Below are 6,032 nucleotides of genomic sequence, written 5' to 3' on the forward strand. Positions count from 1 at the left end.
ATCCATACCCCTCTATCCCCTACACTCTTAAACTCCTCCGTCATATCCATAGACCTCTATCCCCTACACTCTTAAACACCTCCGTCATATACATACCCCTCTATCCCCTACTGTCTTAAACACCTCCGTCATATCCATACCCCTCTATCCCCTACACTCTTAAACACCTCCGTCATATCCATACCCCTCTATCCCCTACACTCTTAAACGGCTCCGTCATATCCATACACCTCTATCCCCACACTCTTAAACACTTCCATCATAACCATACCCTTCTATCCCATACACTCTTAAACATCTCCGTCATATCCATACCCCTCTATCCCCTACAATCTTAAACACCTCCGTCATATCCATACCCCTCTATCCCCTACCCTCTTAAGCCCCTCCGTCATATCCATACCCCTCTATCCCCTACACTCTTAAACACCTCCGTCATATCCATACCCCTCTATCCCCTACACTCTTAAACGCCTCCGTCATATACATACCCCTCTATCCCCTACACTCTAAAACATCTCTGTCATATCCATAGACCTCTATCCCCTACACTCTTAAACACCTCCATCATATCCATACCCCACTATCCGCTACACTCTTAAAAACCTCCGTCATATCCATACCCCTCTATCCCCTACACTCTTAAACACCTCCGTCATATACATACCCCTCTATCCCCTACAGTCTTAAACACCTCCGTCATATGAATAGACCTGTATCCCCTACACTCTTAAACACCTCCGTCATATCCATACCCCTCTATCCCCTACACTCTTAAACGCCTCCGTCATATCCATACCCCTCTATCCCCTACACTCTTAAGCACCTCCGTCATATCCATACCCCTCTATCCACTACACTCTTAAACACCTCCGTCATTACCAAACCCCTCTATCCCCTACACTCTTAAACACCTCCGTCATATCCATAGACCTCTATCCCCTACACTCTTAAACACCTCCGTCATATCCATACCACTCTATCCCCTACACTCTTAAACAACTCCGTCATATCCATAGACCTCTATCCCCTACACTCTTAAACACCTCCGTCATATCCATACCCCTCTATCCCCTACACTCTTAAACACCTCCGTCATATCCATACCCCTCTATACCCTACACTCTTAAACACCTCCGTCATATCCATACCCCTCTATCCCCTACACTCTTAAACGCCTCCGTCATATCCATACCCCTCTATCCCCTACACTCTTAAACGCCTCCGGCATATCCATACCCCTCTATCCCCTACACTCTTAAACGCCTCCGTCATATCCATACCCCTCTATCCCCTACACTCTTAAACGCCTCCGTCATATCCATACCACTCTATCCCCTACAGTCTTAAACGCCTCCGTCATATCCATACCCCTCTATCCCCTACACTCTTAAACGCCTCCGTCATATCCATACCCCTCTAACCCCTACACTCTTAAGCACCTCCGTCATATCCATACCCCTCTATCCCCTACACTCTTAAACACCTCCGTCATATCCAAACCCCTCTATCCCCTACACTCTTAAACACCACCGTCATATCCATAGACCTCTATCCCCTAAACTCTTAAACACCTCCGTCATATCCATACCCCTCTATCCCCTACACTCTTAAACACCTCCGTCATATCCATACCCCTCTATCCCCTACACTCTTAAACACCACCGTCATATCCATACCCCGCTATCCCCTACATTCTTAAACGCCTCCGTCATATCCATACCCCTCTATCCCCTACACTCTTAAACGCCTCCGTCATATCCATACCCCTCTATCCCCTACACTCTTAATCGCCTCCGTCATATCCATACCCCTCTATCCCCTACACTCTTAAACGCCTCCGTCATATCCATACCCCTCTATCCCCTACACTCTTAAGCACCTCCGTCATATCCATACCCCTCTATCCCCTACACTCTTGAACACCTCCGTCATATCCCTACCCCTCTATCCCCTACACTCTTAAACACCTCCGTCATATCCATAGACCTCTATCCCCTACACTCTTAAACACCTCCGTCATATCCATACCCCTCTATTCCCTACACTCTTAAACACCTCCGTCATATACATACCCCTCTATCCCCTACAGTCTTAAACACCTCCGTCATATCCATAGACCTGTATCCCCTACACTCTTAAACACCTCTGTCATATCCATACCCCTCTATACCCTACATTCTTAAACACCTCCGTCATATCCATACCCCTCTATCCCCTACACTCTTAAACGCCTCCGTCATATCCATACCCCTCTATCCCCTACACTCTTAAGCACCTCCGTCATATCCATACCCCTCTATCCCCTACACTCTTAAACACCTCCGTCATATCCATACCCCTCTATCCCCTACACTCTTAAACACCTCCGTCATATCCATACCCCTCTATCCCCTACACTCTTAAACACCTCCGTCATATCCATACCCCTCTATACCCTACATTCTTAAACACCTCCGTCATATCCATACTTCTCTATCCCGTACACTCTTAAACGCCTCCGTCATATCCATACCCCTCTATCCCCTACACTCTTAAATGCCTCCGGCATATCCATACCCCTCTATCCCCTACACTCTTAAGCACCTCCGTCAAATCCATACCCCTCTATCCCCTACACTCTTAAACACCTCCGTCATATCCATACCCCTCTATCCCCTACACTCTTAAACACCTCCGTCATATCCATACCCCTCTATACCCTACACTCTTAAACGCCTCCGTCATATCCATACCCCTCTATACCCTACACTATTAAACGCCTCCGTCATATCCATACCCCTCTATCCCATACACTCTTAAACGCCTCCGTCCTATCCATACCCCTCTAACCCCTACACTCTTAAGCCCCTCCGTCATATCCATACCCCTCTATCCCCTACACTCTTAAACACCTCCGTCATATCCATAGACCTCTATCCCCTACACTCTTAAACACCTCCGTCATATACATACCCCTCTATCCCCTACAGTCTTAAACACCTCCGTCATATCCATAGACCTGTATCCCCTACACACTTAAACAACTCCGTCATATCCATACCCCTCTATACCCTACATTCTTAAACACCTCCGTCATATCCATACCCCTCTATCCCCTACACTCTTAAACGCCTCCGTCATATCCATACCCCTCTATCCCCTACACTCTTAAATGCCTCCGTCATATCCATACCCCTCTATCCCCTACACTCTTAAACGCCTCCGTCATATCCATACCCCTCTATCCCCTACACTCTTAAACGCCTCCGTCATATCCATACCCCTTATCCCCTACACTCTTAAGCCCCTCCGTCATATCCATACCCCTCTATCCCCTACACTCTTAAACACCTCCGTCATATCCATACCCCTCTATCCCCTACACTCTTAAACGCCTCCGTCATATACATACCCCTCTATCCCCTACACTCTAAAACACCACCGTCATATCAATACCCCTCTATCCCCTACACTCTTAAACACCTCCGTCATATCCATACCCCTCTATCCCCTACACTCTTAAACACCTCCGTCATATCCATACCCCTCTATCCCCTACACTCTTAAGCCCCTCCGTCATATCCATACCCCTCTATCCCCTACACTCTTAAACACCTCCGTCATATCCATACCCCTCTATCCCCTACACTCTTAAACGCCTCCGTCATATACATACCCCTCTATCCCCTACACTCTAAAACACCACCGTCATATACATAGACCTCTATCCCCTACAATCTTAAACACCTCCGTCATATCCATAGACCTCTATCCCCTACACTCTTAAACACCTCCGTCATATCCATACCCCTCTATCCCCTACACTCTTAAACACCTCCGTCATATCCATACCCCTCTATACCCTACACTCTTAAACACCTCCGTCATATCCATACCCCTCTATCCCCACACTCTTAAACACCTCCGTCATATCCATAGACCTCTATCCCCTACACTCTTAAACACCTCCGTCATATCCATACACCTCTATCCCCTACACTCTTAAACACCTCCGTCATATCCATAGACCTCTATCCCCTACACTCTTAAACACCTCCGTCATATCCATACCCCTCTATCCCCTACATTCTTAAACACCTCCGTCTTATCCATACTTCTCTATCCCGTACACTCTTAAACGCCTCCGTCATATCCATACCCCTCTATCCCCTACACTCTTAAATGCCTCCGGCATATCCATACCCCTCTATCCCCTACACTCTTAAGCACCTCCGTCAAATCCATACCCCTCTATCCCCTACACTCTTAAACACCTCCGTCATATCCATACCCCTCTATCCCCTACACTCTTAAACACCTCCGTCATATCCATACCCCTCTATACCCTACACTCTTAAACGCCTCCGTCATATCCATACCCCTCTATACCCTACACTATTAAACGCCTCCGTCATATCCATACCCCTCTATCCCATACACTCTTAAACGCCTCCGTCCTATCCATACCCCTCTAACCCCTACACTCTTAAGCCCCTCCGTCATATCCATACCCCTCTATCCCCTACACTCTTAAACACCTCCGTCATATCCATAGACCTCTATCCCCTACACTCTTAAACACCTCCGTCATATACATACCCCTCTATCCCCTACAGTCTTAAACACCTCCGTCATATCCATAGACCTGTATCCCCTACACACTTAAACAACTCCGTCATATCCATACCCCTCTATACCCTACATTCTTAAACACCTCCGTCATATCCATACCCCTCTATCCCCTACACTCTTAAACGCCTCCGTCATATCCATACCCCTCTATCCCCTACACTCTTAAATGCCTCCGTCATATCCATACCCCTCTATCCCCTACACTCTTAAACGCCTCCGTCATATCCATACCCCTCTATCCCCTACACTCTTAAACGCCTCCGTCATATCCATACCCCTTATCCCCTACACTCTTAAACGCCTCCATCATATCCATACCCCTCTAACCCCTACACTCTTAAGCCCCTCCGTCATATCCATACCCCTCTATCCCCTACACTCTTAAACACCTCCGTCATATCCATACCCCTCTATCCCCTACACTCTTAAACGCCTCCGTCATATACATACCCCTCTATCCCCTACACTCTAAAACACCACCGTCATATCAATACCCCTCTATCCCCTACACTCTTAAACACCTCCGTCATATCCATACCCCTCTATCCCCTACACTCTTAAACACCTCCGTCATATCCATACCCCTCTATCCCCTACACTCTTAAGCCCCTCCGTCATATCCATACCCCTCTATCCCCTACACTCTTAAACACCTCCGTCATATCCATACCCCTCTATCCCCTACACTCTTAAACGCCTCCGTCATATACATACCCCTCTATCCCCTACACTCTAAAACACCACCGTCATATACATAGACCTCTATCCCCTACAATCTTAAACACCTCCGTCATATCCATAGACCTCTATCCCCTACACTCTTAAACACCTCCGTCATATCCATACCCCTCTATCCCCTACACTCTTAAACACCTCCGTCATATCCATACCCCTCTATACCCTACACTCTTAAACACCTCCGTCATATCCATACCCCTCTATCCCCACACTCTTAAACACCTCCGTCATATCCATAGACCTCTATCCCCTACACTATTAAACACCTCCGTCATATCCATACACCTCTATCCCCTACACTCTTAAACACCTCCGTCATATCCATAGACCTCTATCCCCTACACTCTTAAACACCTCCGTCATATCCATACCCCTCTATCCCCTACACTCTTAAACACCTCCGTCATATCCATACCCCTCTATCCCCTACACTCTTAAACACCTCCGTCATATCCATAACCCTCTATCCCCTACACTCTTAAGCCCCTCCGTCATATCCATACCCCTCTATCCCCTACACTCTTAAACACCTCCGTCATATCCATACCCCTCTATCCCCTACACTCTTAAACGCCTCCGTCATATACATACCCCTCTATCCCCTACACTCTAAAACACCTCCGTCATATCCATAGACCTCTATTCCCTACACTCTTAAACACCTCCGTCATATCCATACC

The sequence above is a fragment of the Hemitrygon akajei genome, chromosome 11 (genome assembly GCF_048418815.1).
Source record: "Hemitrygon akajei chromosome 11, sHemAka1.3, whole genome shotgun sequence".
Classification (NCBI taxonomy): Eukaryota; Metazoa; Chordata; class Chondrichthyes; order Myliobatiformes; family Dasyatidae; genus Hemitrygon; species Hemitrygon akajei.